This window comes from Orbicella franksi, chromosome 15 (genome assembly GCF_964199315.1).
Source record: "Orbicella franksi chromosome 15, jaOrbFran1.1, whole genome shotgun sequence".
Classification (NCBI taxonomy): Eukaryota; Metazoa; Cnidaria; class Anthozoa; order Scleractinia; family Merulinidae; genus Orbicella; species Orbicella franksi.
In genome coordinates this window covers 13,876,853-13,891,925 of record NC_138159.1, presented here as the reverse complement: position 1 = coordinate 13,891,925, position 15,073 = coordinate 13,876,853, and the positions used below count along the sequence as shown (strand labels likewise).

Sequence of the window (15,073 nt, the reverse complement as noted above, 5' to 3'; positions counted from 1 at the left end):
TCCAAATCACGTTTGTATAACTTTCTGATGTTTCAGACAACAGCTGATTAAGCTAGTGCCTGTACTCACTACAAAACTGACCATAAACAAATTATAGATCAATGAAGCAAGAACTAACTGAGATAAAAGTAGGAAATCACAATGTGTCTAATTCATGAGAAAAACAGACTAAATTTAATTAGTAATCACCTGAGTAAACAAACCCTAGCCATGCCATTTTATTTGGCATATTTTGTTTGCTTTAATACTGCCTAGGCATTGGTATGGTATGTTTGTAACAGAAAATAGAGGACTGTTCTTCTTTTACAAGCTGTATTGGTGGAGTTTGTGGCTATAACAATAAAGATCGAAAGTTTAAAACTGAAATGGTTCCGTACTTTCGTGCAATAAAAATATGTACAATAATAAGTTTACTAAACCGAGTCGAGCTGATTTTATGCCGAGCGGCGAAGTTCACCAAACGCGAAAGTTTGCGCACCATGTTAAGATATGTCCTAACCATCGCACAAAACCTGGATTAGGGCGGTGCAGAAGGTTCAGCACTCTCGGGGGGTCGCCGGTGAAAAAGACGGGAGTGCTCGTAGGAAAGACCCTGTTTTGTGGGCGTGGCTTAGAAGATTTTCCCTCTCCTTAGAGGTACTGACTCTCGGGAAGACATGATTGATCATCGCAGCTATACACATAACTTAAGCAGTTGTGAAGTTATGTGTATATTGTATACCCAAGAGTAGCCCACTGTATTATATGTAAATCAAAAGTAATTGCACAGCGCGAAAAGACCTAGGTACGAGTTTGGCGTTACAGTATTACGCCAGGCATGTAGGTACTGGTGGTCGAGTAAAAGATGACAACAGGGGCAATGGAAAACTATTCATACTTTTCATTTAATTCTTAATTTAATATCTTCCTACTCAACAGAATTGTGTGCTCCGTGTGGTTTTAAGCCTTACGGAACCTTACGTATTAGGATAGAAATTGTCCTACCCCTACCCCCTAAAATGGGATGACAGCATTGTGTGACGAACAAGGAACCGCTGCAAGCAAGGATTCAAGCAGCAGTAGATCAAACGATGATCAAATGTAATGTTTTGGTGTAGTGCAAAGCAAGCAACTGTCTACAAATCACTTAGCCGTTTTTGACTTAGATGCAGTGGTGATCATATGTATCGAAAGAGGGTCACAGATTCCTGGTATTCGACCATTATATAAGGTGACAGTTGGCGATGTACATTAGACCTTGTGTATTCTGCTTTATGTGCGACGAATAGTGAGAGAAACACGTCAAATTGGCTTTGGACATGCCTTTTACAGCAAATAAGGTTAGAACATTTCGAAATTATCAGCTCTGTGTCTATTTCAACTTAATATAGGTCAAGTCATGTGGCGCATGCTAAAATATAAGTCTAACCCGTAAATTGAAATTTGACAACGGATGGTCAAATATTTGCATTTTTAGCGCACTTTGAAAAGCACTCGCGTCGCTCACAATCATTTGCCCAAAGAACTTTTTACAGGAATCTGTAGACCATCCTTCTGCGATTCAACCACCAGAAGCTTAATTAATTTAATCTATTTGAAGGTTTCGTACATGGTGAAAATCAATTATTTTTACGAAGTACTTTTAAGTGAATGAAATACATGTCTTCGAAATTTAATCATTTTGCACCAAAAAAACCCCCGCAACATTCCCTAAAATCAACCCAGTACACATTTAAACATTGCACAAAAATATTTGAGTGTTTTAAAGACGGAAAAATGCATGCGAGGCTCTCAAACTTGTTTAATAAAATGGTGCGTCAAATGACGATTTTAACGGAATTTGATAATTTGCATACTGCTTTGAATAAAAAGGATATTTTGCCAAAAAAATTATCCAGTAGTTTTTGTCATGCCCTAGCCTATCTATCATAAAAATATGAGCGAAATCGAATTTTCGACCCTTGCCGAGTTATTTCCCATATTCATGGACAGGGACTCTTAATATGTTCTTCGAGGAGTAATAAAAATCTCGGTGGGTTGACCCAAAAGCAGCCGTCCAGTCAATAAAAATCGCAAGGGTTGTTCACTTGTAGTTTCTAACACTCAATTTCCCGATTTTTTTTTAACTGAAATGCCTCGTGCAAAAATAGCGACTTTTGCACGAGGTACCACATGTCCACCACTTGCACCCCACTTGCATTTCGTGTTGTCAAATTTCTTGACCTAAGTGTACCTTAAGATATTTAACTGCACACATTTCAAGAAGCAGTGCTCTTTCGTTTGGTCTTTTTATGATACCGCGCCATGTAACAAGTTGCTTAGTGCTCTCAATTTAGCCAGTTGTTTTGTGACGCTGTCACTGATCGCTAAAAAGAGTCACAAATTAAAAATATATATATTGCAAAAACAAAAAATTGTGTGCCGCCAAATTGTTCATGTAACCATACAAATTGTGTAGCAATCTGTCTTTTTTTGACTAGTACATTAGCTTTTGCAACGTATTTTTTTATGTTTATTTGTGGGTAATTCTTTTAAAACAGCAACACTCTACTCGTTTTTTTTTTTTTTTTTTTTTTTTTTGCTCTTCCTTCCTCCGATTAAAGAAAAAACTTCTCTCAGAATTCATCGCTCGGGAGTCTAAATGAATGTAATAGCTTTCTCCTGAAAACGTTTCCTATGCAATATTCCTTCGCCGATTCATTTTATGGCTTGCTTGTCGCAGCAGCTGCTCTCAACTTGGCCACCTGTCTTTTTACCATTTTGCTGAACGTCTTAGTTATGATCGCCGTGGAAACCAAACAAGGACTCCAAAGGCACCGTAACATTCTGTTGGCTTGTTTCGCGCTTACTAGTCTGATGGATGGGCTAGCTGTACAACCCTTTCACATAACCATGACTATTTTCCTTCTACATGGTGGAGATTTTCACAAATATTGTGACATCCACTTTGCATTTAGCAGCAGCTTTTAACTTGGTTTTAATCAGGGGAGAATGATTTCTGGCCATTAGGCATACCATCATCCACGTTTCAATAGTCAGAACAGTTCGTCTAATAGTTTCCTCCGCTCTGGCGCGAATTGCAACCACGTTGTACTTTCTTGTTATTTCCAACTCAACAATCGTTAGATTCTTTTGTCTTGTAGATCCTTGTAGCAGTCATATCGTCAATCGTTTCCTTGCAGGTCTTTCTTTATAAGGAACCCCGGCGACCAGATAAACAGACTCACTCACTACAAGTTTCCTTCGAGGCTATAGAGCCATGAGAAGCTCCCAGGCTAACCTTATCTGTTTAATTCATGTTTTCGTATCGTCACTTGCTAAGAATTACGTTTTTAAAGCACTGCTAGTCATTTCGCATAAAAAACTGAAAAGTTAGAAATTTTAAAACCGTAAGTGTGTAATGATACCCTTCGTTTGCTAGATTTTCTGACCGGTTAAAGCCTTCGTGAATGAAACGTTCGAATATGACAGAGAAACAATCGGCTAAATTGGTGTGTGCACATCATCAAATAGAGGTTACAGTGTCACTTAGCATCCTCAATCAGGGCAGCACGTTTCGCTTCTAGGCTCTTAAACCACTTACAGAAGTTAACATGTCTCTCCCTCAATTTTATTTTTCCCACGTGCTGCTATCCGTTATCCCTTGTGTTTTACAATACATACAATGACTTCTAATGGATTTTCTAAAAGGTTCGGGTGAATTGTTTACCTTTGCGTTAACACATAATAACTTCTAATGGGTCCTAAAGCGCTCGTAATGGGTTCGGAGTCAAACTGACGGATAGTTTTTAATGGGACTTCAACGCTTAATTGTTGAAAATGGACTAATTCTCTTGCCCTAGATCTTCGTTCTGTATTTTACAAACCTTGTCATACAGAATACATGCAAGAAATGCCCGTAAATGTAGCTAACCGTATCAGCAGTTGGGTTTTGTTCGATATGTCAAAAAGTCACGTCACTTACGACTTTCCGTAACCCAAAAACATTTTTAATGGTGGACAATCACTTCATCCAGTTGAGCTGAAATTGAACTTCAGTATAGTTTTAGTTCTTAGTGCACCAAACACATAAAGGTCAAAAATCTTAGGCTTGCTCTTCACTCGTTTAGAGTTCGATCGGTATGAGGCTTAATAGACGGTTGAAAGGGATCTTTTTTTGCAAATTGCATTTCTAATCAAATCTAAACGGAGGCTTTAATTGCATCAGTTCCAATTTGCCTGTCCACAAACAGAATTAAAAGCAAAAAAATGTTAGATCAGGGAATGATAAAATTATTTATTTCAGAGGACTGCATTGTCCGTGGAGGAGGCAATTGAAACTCATTGCTACATCAGACTTAAAAGCGAAGTATGGTTCTCCCCATGGAAACGCCAACAGCATGGGGCCATAAGGCCATCTAAAAGCGAACACTGTATTATAACAATTCATACAATTGAAATAGATCACGGAAAGGAAAAAATTATTCATTCATTCTTGAAGCTTGATCCAATGAGAAAGTTTCTGAAAATTGTTCTTGGGACACAAAGATATTTACATAGCCACTACCCGAAGGAAGGTAAAATATTTATGGGTTATAATTTTATGATTGTCTTGCTTTGATGCAGCACAACAATACATCGCACTTTTCTATCGCTCAGAAGACGTGAAAAACGAAGAAACTGCCACCGTTTATTCGCAAAAATGACAACGCTTCTACATAATTCTTGCACGCTCTTAACGCCCTAAAGAAAGGCGAAGTATAGTTCTCCCATGGAAACGCCAACGACACGGCGGCTATGAGGCCACCTAAAACTGAGCAAATATTGTAATTTGACAATTCAAACAATTGAAATAGGTCACAGAAAAGAAAAATTATTCATTCTTGCAGCTTGATCCACTGAGAAAGGAGAAGAAAATTGTTCTTGGGACACAAAGATATTTACATAGCCACTATAAGAAGGAAGGTAAAAGACTTTACGAGTTACAATTTCATCTCATAGTTTATAAGATTCTTAACAACGACACAATCGGATGTCCTCGTGGTTGTCTCCTTTGATGCAGCACAACAACACATCGCACATTTTTGGCGCTCAGAAGACAGTAACATGAAGAAACTGCCACCTTTTAGTCGTTAAACTGATAACACCCCAATATAATTTTTACACGCTCTCAACGTCTTATAGAATAAAGCCGCGGGGTCGCTTTGCGTACATTTCATTTTAGTTACGGGTAGCTTGCCACTTCAAGTGGATCCGTCGTACATGTAGTTATATCCAGTTTTCACCCTCGCGCCACTCAGAATTTTTTTTTTTCGTTTTGTTTAGTTCAACTTACGATGAAAACTTTGATTCTCTTTATCGTGGCCATTTTCCTGGTGTCGGCTGTGAACTCCCGTACTGTCCACGAAGGTAAGAACATTTTAACCAAGTCTCAAACATTCATAACTCTCTGTTGCAATTAACTTTTATTACGTTCTGCAAATGGTTAGGAATGCAACCTGGAAGTTTTAAGAGTATATACACCAAAGCTCAAGTGCTATTAAAACCATCCCTTGTCAATTTTAAGAACACATTGTTTTTATTTTGAACTTTGAAAATATCAATTATCTTTCATACAACGGTACGACTGAAGAGTAGTGTAGAGGTTCTAGCAATTGCGTTAAATGCAAATGCCGAGCAGCCGAGAAAAAGCAAAGGCTCCTTTGACAAAATGTACGGACTAGATTATTTGCTGATTACGGATACAGCTTACTTACAGTTATGCTGATTTGTAATTGTTGCACAGACCCCGGAGAGGAAAAACGAGACGAGGGCCTGCGGACTGATGTCACCAACGAGAAGAGATTGGTCATTCCTGGTCGTCCGCATCCCTGCGACAACTGTTACTGTTCAACTGCTATTCCTCTTAAAGGAATATGTAAGAGCTGCTGTTCGTAGCATATCAAGGTAAGAAAGAGGCAATAACCCCAGTGAATTTTTTTTTCCCTACACCAACCGAGGCGTGCTGCTCTCAGTTGCACATGTTTAAGTTTTTCTTCATTTTCAATTTTGGATGCATTCAGGGGAAACTCTCAAAGATACCTGCTGGAAATATGATCGCCCCTACTAGACGGAGTAACAGAATTGCTAAGCACCTTCTGAATTTTTTAACATTTTTAGAAGTTTGGCTAAAAGAATATTGTTAGTCGTTAGAAGGTAAACCGAACGACGTCTGAAATACGGTCACACGTTTTTCACGTCTCTCAGCTTCAAACGATTATTAGATTAATAACGAATAATGTCCACGGTGAACACCAAAGACATGAACGACGTCTACCATCGATTGCCTGGATGATGATGATAATGATGATGATGATGATGATGATGATGATGATAATAATTTATTCATTGAGGGCCATTTTTATTGAGCTCAATGAAACAGCACAGTTCATTTACTCTATAATTCACTAAAACTAATAAAACTACATAGAAATAGTTTCTAATTACACAGTTTTAAAACCCACCTTGATGTCGTTTTTTTATCTTTCAGACCGCCATCAGAGCACGTGGGGATACAGTTAACTAATTGTTGGCATTCGTGATATAAGAGCATTAAAAAGTTCAATAAAATGTGGCAGGTTGACTTCCCTTAGTTGACAGTTGAGTTCAATTTCGTTCGCGCGCATTTACCCTCCTCACTTGACACTAATGACGCAATTCCACGAGGATTGTGCTAGCTAAACCTGATTTCTATTAGTCAATATACAGAGTACTCCCTACCTTACCCAAGAGACCACAAAACATTTCCTAGACGGTAGCATACGAGTGAATAGAAATGCTTTTTAGTACAAGAACAAGAATCCATACAAATTCGTCTCAGCCCAAGCACAACAGAGCATTAGACCTCTTCGTAACATGGCGAGCAAATATAACCATACAAAGCTATTCAAACTCTTTGTAAACTAAGTCTAATACTAGTCTTGTAAACTACTATGAATATATGAAATTCATATGTTTGAGATGCGGATCAAGAAAAGAAGATGTGAATGATCATCGCAGTTACGAACACTACTTTAGTAAAGCCTGAAAAAAATTAGGCTTGTACGGTACCGTCAAACCCACGACCGTCTGTGATGCCGGTCCAGTGCTCTCTCAACAAAATAGCAAGTCAGTTGGTAGCTGGCCACTTACAGGTTTGCTAGAACCGGCGAAATGGCCAGCTCCCGGTTGACAGTTGTTTGTTTGTTTGTTTCAAGTTTTCATCTCTCTTCTGCTTAAGTAATATTCATAACTGCGACGAACTTTCACATCTTCAAAGTCTGATAAGGCAGTCACAGAAAAGCTCAATTCAAAACCTTTAAAGTGTCAGTACAACCACAACAACAATGTTCCTTAAGAGTATGCTTTCATTCGCTTTGTTAGGAACATTATATTTCTCTGAATTTGTGCAATCTTGGGTCGCTAAGACAATCTAGGCATTCGTATCGATAATCTGCAGTTAGAGCACGGGGGAAAACAGGAGGTATTCTGAAGGCCAGAAATTGTATCAGTTTCCGATCAAAAGCGATTGTTTGAGATACTAATTGGTACTCAAATACCATTCTATCTTCCTTCAGTCCGATAGTCTCTTTGTCATAAATACAATTACTCATGCGCGCTAATCGATCACAGAGGCCGGTTTCACAGAAAAACAACAAACCTCTGTTAGCCTCTGTGTTGAACGGCGCTACCATTATGCTCACGAACTTACAACTCAAGTTTAAAATTTGGACAAGCTATATATTAATCAAAGCACCTTTCAATCAAAATCATGGAAAAGCTAATTGATTTACTGTACAAGAATTCCGAAGATTTAATGAAACGAAGAAAATTAAGTGACATTCTGCTGACTCCTCGGTTGTGTTTGCCATATTTTTCCCCTTCAATTACTCACGTATTTTAGCTACCTTGAAGCAACGGCTACCCGAGATTAACGCGTCCACCGAAAGTATAATGGCTATCTGAAATTAGCTACTGCACGGAAAGTTGCGGCCTCTTAGGCCTTCTGATTTTGAAAGTAACGGTGGAAGCTACTTTAGGAGAGCTAAAGGTCGGAAAAGCACGGCAGTTTTGTAAACCTTACGGAACATAATATACCACGAAACGCGTGGATTTCCTTGTTTTTATCCTGTAACATATCATCAAGGGAAACGTTTCTCAGTTGCGCTTGAAAAAAAAAACATATGAAAAGGAGGCCGCGCTTAATATAATTGTTAATACAATACAGTGCAAAGGTCAGTCTTCTTATCGCGTGTCGTTTATAAAATACCACTTAAACTGAGCGTTTCTCGACCTATGTGGGACGTTTTGACAACGACGGCGGCGACGGAGACGGCATCAAGAGGATTCGTCGCGGAACAACACCGGCCTTTAGCGAGTGGAAAAATCGATTTGCACGTGGGTTACAATCTTCGTGCATTTCTTTGGGAAGAACGTAAGCACAAGCCGTTAAAATAAATTTCATCCCTCTTCTCTTTGTAAACTTCAAAGACGTTGCTACCAGTGTAGCTCCTAGATCGTTCGCACACAGTTTCCAAGCTCAACACGTTAGGGTGATGGCGAAACAGTTACAGTACTCCTAGTTTATTTATTAAAAAAAAAAAAATGTTTCAATATAAATTTCATCTCTTCCGATTTCCTCTAATGTGTAATAAGACCTAGAGGATGCTTCCCGTAATCAGCCTAGCGTAGTGATACACCCTTATACCATTTGTACTGACACCCAGTATAACAAAATACTCGTCCAACAATGGTTGGACCAGTATGACTAAGTAAACCATTTTTGAACCCTCTGTTTCATCGATGTTGACCAGTACATCGCGTGCGTAGTGTTTGCTACGAGAACACTGTAAATTACACAATTTGTCGAATTCTACTTCCAAGTTTTTGTTAGCAAAGAAGCCTATATGACGGCAGTCAACTTGTCATTCCACCCAAAATAACGTAGACTTTTGAGAAGAACAGCAATATAGATATGAAAGAAACCTGGATTAGACCTCCCTCGGAATCATCACTTTTTCACTTTTTGTGGAGGCTGAGACTAAACCAACAAACTAGTGATAGCAGCTGCCAGGTAAGACTGCGACCTCATGGCTTTCCTGTATGTTCTACTCCATGAAATTATCCGATACGCAGAATGCAAGGCGTATTACCATATGATCACAACCACAGCATTTTTAGCGCTGACACAGATCAAAACAAGTTGAAATTTGCATTTATTTGACATTTTCGTCACACGAAGTAAACCACTTCAATGCATAGCTATATTTTTTTATTTTTTTTTTATTTTTTTTTTTAATATTAAACTCGCAAGGAACGGACACGATTTCTTTAGCGTCGTCAATCTGTAGCAATAATTGCATAAATTGTCATTTAGGACTAGCAATGTTCAGTGATGTTAGTAATGCTCATTTAATGGATATGAGAAAAAAAGTATTTTCTGAGTCCACGAACGACGTTACATCCACAATCTTGTCTACAACGCTTAGACACTCTAGCCACAGGACTACCGAGGGTCTAGTGGATAGCTAGGTCGGTGATCATGACTAGCGTACGGACATGCCTACACACATCGTGAACCCGGGGCAAAACGTAGGATAAAACTGAAGCTGTGGAAAACAATGATTCTCACTATTATATCTAAAGGAATCAGGGAAGTTTTTTATATCTGTGTTTGGCAGAGTCGTCTTGTCCTGATACCCCTCCAATTATACATGGTGCGTCTATAACCTGTTAAAAGAAAACAATAGAGCGTTGTCATTGTCACGCAATAAAAGAATAAAATCAAAAATCATTCAGTGGATTAAGTCAAGAAATTGTGATATTACAGGAGATAAATAAAGAAGACAGTTCTCTAAGTTTAAGGAGTGTACGTTTGCCCAAAGTTGAGATATTCGTCGAAGTGTTCCGCGCAAATTTACAGAGCGTAGTATGGAGCCGCCATGTTGGTGTTTCTCTGCGGTACACCAATATGGAGGCCGGAAAATAGTGTTCACTTCTGGAACCTACTTTGGTTATCTGGGGCAATGATTATCTTCACTGAACAAATAGACATTTAAATAAGCACTTTTCCAAACACGACAACGACTTAAATGGCGTAAAAAAACGAGATAAATACATATTTTTCGGCAAACGCGATCGTAGCATTATTTGACGCACCGCCATAACTTCGAAATTCAACATGCGCTGGTTTCCAAACGAAGGGCGCTACTGAGTTGGAAAGTTGTAAACAGGGATGTCAGTCGTTTCGCCTACATCGAAGTCGTTTCGGCTACACGGCCAAAGTTGTTTCGCCTACACGATCTGAGTCGATTCGCCTACATCAAAGTCGTTTTGCCTACACTTAAGTCGCAATATTTTGCGAAACGACTGGTTATATAGCTTTAGTACCTCTTATGCCTGATGAGGATAAAAACTTTGGTGGCTCTTTAGTTTGGATTTAAGAATTTGATGACGTCACCTGAAAACGATCTATAAATAGATGTTATTCACCGGCTGGGAGGTCCGCAAAGGGAAAAACTGTGCCCGAGGCCTTCAGTACGGGCCTAGGCCGCAGACCGAGGGACGTACTCAAGGTCGAGGGCACAACTTTTCCATATACGACCTAAGCCGGTGAATAACGTTTCATTTTTCTCTTCTTTTTTCTTTCTGAAAATGAACATGTCAAACTGGTTTGCAAAAAGTGCTTCTACACGCTCTATGTCGCAGCGTCACAGTTGAAATTTAACTCGTAACTGAAAAAAAACCGCTCTGTTTGCAAATGTCTGAGAAAAAATGATAGATCAACGATAAAACAGAACTTCAAATATCTCTTAGATCAATAAATATAAAAAGCAAACAGTGATATTTCATAGCAAATACAGAGAAATAAACCAAACAAACCAAACAATGATGTTTGAAATTTTTTTTAGAAACAAGCGAATGATGTTCTACGTATACTTTGTCCTGTTGAAAATGAAATCATACTTTCAAATTCAGTTTCAACGAAAGTTCTTAAAACACGAGAAACATTTAGTGAAAAATACTCAAACATCTCAGTCTCTGCCTTCATACTGATCTTATTATTTCAATTATTTATCTTTTTTCGCCGTTACGTCCTTCACAAATCAGTGCTTAGAAATAAAATTACACAAGAAAAACTTGTTGATGTTAGTTCATGCAAACTCCACATCGTTGCGAATGAAGCAAAATAGAACGAGATTAGAAAATAGAACTCTAAAGAAAATAACTGATGTCAAACGAAACACTGAGCTCAAAGGACTGTTCTGCGGCTCAGTCGTTTTAAATCAATTAAGTTAAACAGCATGTCAACAGGTCAAGAAAAATATCTCGAAAAACCACAGCGTTGCAATGAGTTTGTTTGCCTATTTTAGCTACGAAACCGTATATTCTAAAATGAGGCAACATAGAAGGAGATTACAAAATAGAACTTTAAAGGAAATAACGGATGTCAACCGAAAACTGAGCTCAAAACACGGCTCGCAGTAAGTTGTTTAAAGTTAAACGGTATGTCAATGGTTCAACAAAAACAACAACTAGAAAAGCAGGAAACCAGCAAAGTGTTGTTAGCAACATTAATTGAATACTCGACTTCTCGGAGAATAATTAGGCCTTTTATTCCATTACTGATGTCTTCCTCTGCTTTGCAACGTTTAGTAAGCCAAAAATTGCATTTTAAGATTGAAAATACTACGTTTCCTCGCGCCATAGTACAAAAAACTACTTCAACTAAGATTTCTCGCGAATTTCGGACCGGGCAAGCCGTTCCTGGTGTGGGAAAAAGCTGGACCGGCCAAGAGTGCCGGCTTTATCAGCCAATCAGATTCAAGGATTTAGGATTCTGGCCCGCTGTGATGCTTCAGAAAAAAAATAATATTGCTTATTTTCTTAGATGAAAGTCAAGACCCCTGCCCTTGAGGGCATACGCGGTGGATTAGAGTCAACTTTGACTTTTATCATTTGGCTTTCCGATATAGATTTTCTGCAAAAGGATTCATGTGCTATTTCTACTTCTTACGTTTAAGTCGAATGTTGGCCTCATCAGACAGCAAACTTTCCCTGAACCACACTCAAGGTCGTCATCAATTTTAGTGAAGCCGTGTGGACACGACTCACCGGGGAGACAAGAGGCCCAGTCTGTGTCCGCTACCACGTTTGAACAAGAACCTGATACTTGATGGTCTACAATACAAACGAAAAAGAACGATGTTATAGTTAGATACAGAAAGTGCAACGCACACTAATATGGGTTGAGCACGACGTAGCACGTACCAATCCGGCACCTTAAACTCGTCAAACAGTATGTCACTAGATAAAATACGCCTACGCCGCCGGAAACTGGGAAACATTTAACAATAATCCTGTGAGATTCCGCGGAATATCGTCTGATACTTAGCCCACGAGGCCGTAGGTCGAGTTGGTTAAAATCATGGGATATTCCATAAGATTGAGCAGGATAATTTTTTTTACATACGTCACAAATCACTGTTTACTCAGTTTGTTGCAGAAAAGCCGCAAAACCCGAGCGCGCTATGACCATATTTGCACATAGTCACGATCTGTTGAATAATAAATTTTATAATCCATCAAATATTTTCGCTCGCGCGCGATTGGTCTAAACGCGTCACGTGACCGAATATTCCCCAGCTAAAACTGGGGAATATCCGAGAATATTCCCCAATTTTCAAAATTACGCGTGTTGCGAAAAAGATTGGAAGGATAATAAATACAATAGCCTCCATTTGGCGCGAAAATATGCCCGGATATTAGCTGGTGGACATTATTTGTTCCGCGAATCCCGCAGTTTTCACGTGAGCTCGCCTCTCGGGGATGTAACTCGTTTTCTGCCAAAAGGGCTGTATACATATTCATGTTGTAGACACGATCCCATTACAGCGGATGGTATATTTGAGGACAATGCTTGCAGCTAAGATTTCTCTTTTACCAAGCGGGATGGTATACCGAGAAGGGACAAGGTGAAGATTAGCTTTGGTGTTTGATACCAAAGAGCAGAGAAAGTAATCTCGGGGGTGTTCAGTATGGGCAGTCTTGACATGTATCTGACGACTGCATGAAGGCTGGGCAATTGCCGAGGATGATTGGATGACAACCCGTCTTCAAAGAAGTCTCAGTCGGTTGCAGAAGCCAACAGTTAATAGGTTGGAGGAGGAAGAGTGGACAAGATTCTGAGGGAGAGAAAGTGCCACTGAGGAATAGGAACTGATCCAAGTTGATAGGTTTTTGTCCCAAATGGCTCCCTCATGTCGTAGTTACCTATTTCCGCCCTGTTAGATTGGCTATGAGCTGTAATGGTAATTGCCCTCTGACAGCTGAGATCATAACCGTTCTTCGCGGTCACAACAACAACCTCCGTGTTCAATTCATTTCGATATTTTCTGCCAGTTTTTGAGACAATTTAACTGACGATGCCAACGCCACTCAAGAAATAACTGCTTTAAAAACGTATATTGGCGGGTTCTCTTTTCAATATGCTCTTGTTCTCTTTGGTTACATTCGGTACCTTAGTAGCTCGGCGACAGTCACCATCTAATACTCTATCTAATTTAACCGGACCTAAAATGTAATCTATGCATGTAAGCGTAGGGTCGGGACGCTTCAAGAGCAATTGAAAAACTTTACGGGCGTTATGATAACCATTGGCGTGGTCGTTTTACTAACTAACAAGCCAAAAAAAAAAATAAGCTTTTCCTATTTCATGGCCCTGCAAATTAAGTTTGCACATTCATGAAACTTTTCGAAACAGAAAATACCAACGGGGCGTTCAAGCCGCAAAACATTCTTTCAAGTGCAGAAATGAAACAGAGTATGTAATTGTACAATTTTTTTTTTGGGGGGGGGGGGTGGGGAGATAAGTGTATTTTGTATGTGAGATACGGTCCTCCTGATTCATTTAATTCAAACGAGAGGTTTGTTGAACAAAAAGGAAATTAACTCACCAGAAGTTAACACAACAATCACTAGCAAAGTCGAGATCACCGTCTTCATTGTGCCGTTATTGATTCTGCAATTAGGCGAATGAAATTTGTGACAATATGTCAGAAACTGCTGAGAACGCTCATTATTTGCTGAGCGAACATTGTGATAGGAAGGAACTTGGCAGAGAATGGGATAGAATTTTTCGAGCGCTTAAGGCGCGCCTAAATCTCTTGATTATTCAATGCGTTTTGTTATCGAGATATAGTCTCTGAACCCTGCATCCGATGAGCCGAGTCTTTCTGGCATCGAGAAATATTATATGACGACCAAAGGTTACCTGATTTCTTTAGTGCTTGTGGCGCTTAAAATTCCCGAGAATTATAGAAAACTGTCCGAGGGATAAATTTTCGCTACATTTTGGTAAAACTTAGTGTTACAAACGTGAGGAAAGGGCCAGAACGTCCAATACAGGGGGGTATATATTTTGTTGCCAAATACCCTTACAAAAACACAAGCAAATCTTCAGTACTGTAGTTAGCTATAGGGAAAGTTACCAAACTCCGTTTGTGTCACTTGGGACCCATTAATTACAACTAAGTACGTAACAAGCCTAAATCAAAGACACTTACACGTAACAGTTTGTGCATGTCTTTTAAAGTGATATTTTAAGCTTTTTAGTTAGAATGGTTTGCCTGGTATCGTCAGAAAAAAATAATGTTGACCTTTTCATTTCTTCCGAGGACTAAATCGTGTTAAATGATTTTAGAAATAATCTCTCTTCTATAGGTAAAAGATTACTTTGTCACTTATGCTGATGTGTTTATTACGAAAGGCAAACAATAATATGAGGTTACAAAGACCTTCATTGAAACCTTTGTCTGAGTTGTGAGAATTAATGACATTAACAATGACAAAGACAACTAAAGGAAAACAAGTCATATGAAAGGTTAGACGTAGTTAACTCTAAAAATATTGGTTCTTACCTTACCTTCTCACCCAACTATATGCAAACCACTTCTTATTCAATGGCAAATTTGTCGACGGAAACTAAAGCTAAAAAGCAGGTTAATGATGAAATAATCTGGTGCTATATTGACTGGTGGTAGGTAGTCACAAAAGCGTGCGATATCGTCTGATACATTTAACTTGTTCTTTTGTTTAT

The 15,073-nt window shown here is 39.0% G+C and overlaps 1 protein-coding gene and 2 long non-coding RNA genes across 3 annotated transcripts in view; 1 reads left to right on the top strand and 2 right to left on the bottom strand.

The window, feature by feature from the left end:
• Positions 1–15,073, bottom strand: part of LOC145470029 (uncharacterized) — a 399,370-nt gene that overhangs the window by 268,157 nt on the left and 116,140 nt on the right. The window lies entirely within an intron of this gene.
• Positions 4,530–7,089, top strand: LOC145470197 (uncharacterized). The gene is made up of 5 exons (XR_014042453.1): positions 4,530–4,535; positions 4,848–4,923; positions 5,284–5,367; positions 5,744–5,904; positions 6,488–7,089. It is a non-coding gene; the product is annotated as an uncharacterized LOC145470197 (long non-coding RNA).
• Positions 11,503–14,559, bottom strand: LOC145470161 (uncharacterized). The gene is made up of 2 exons (XR_014042440.1): positions 13,932–14,559; positions 11,503–12,156 (listed from the first exon to the last, which is right to left on the bottom strand). It is a non-coding gene; the product is annotated as an uncharacterized LOC145470161 (long non-coding RNA).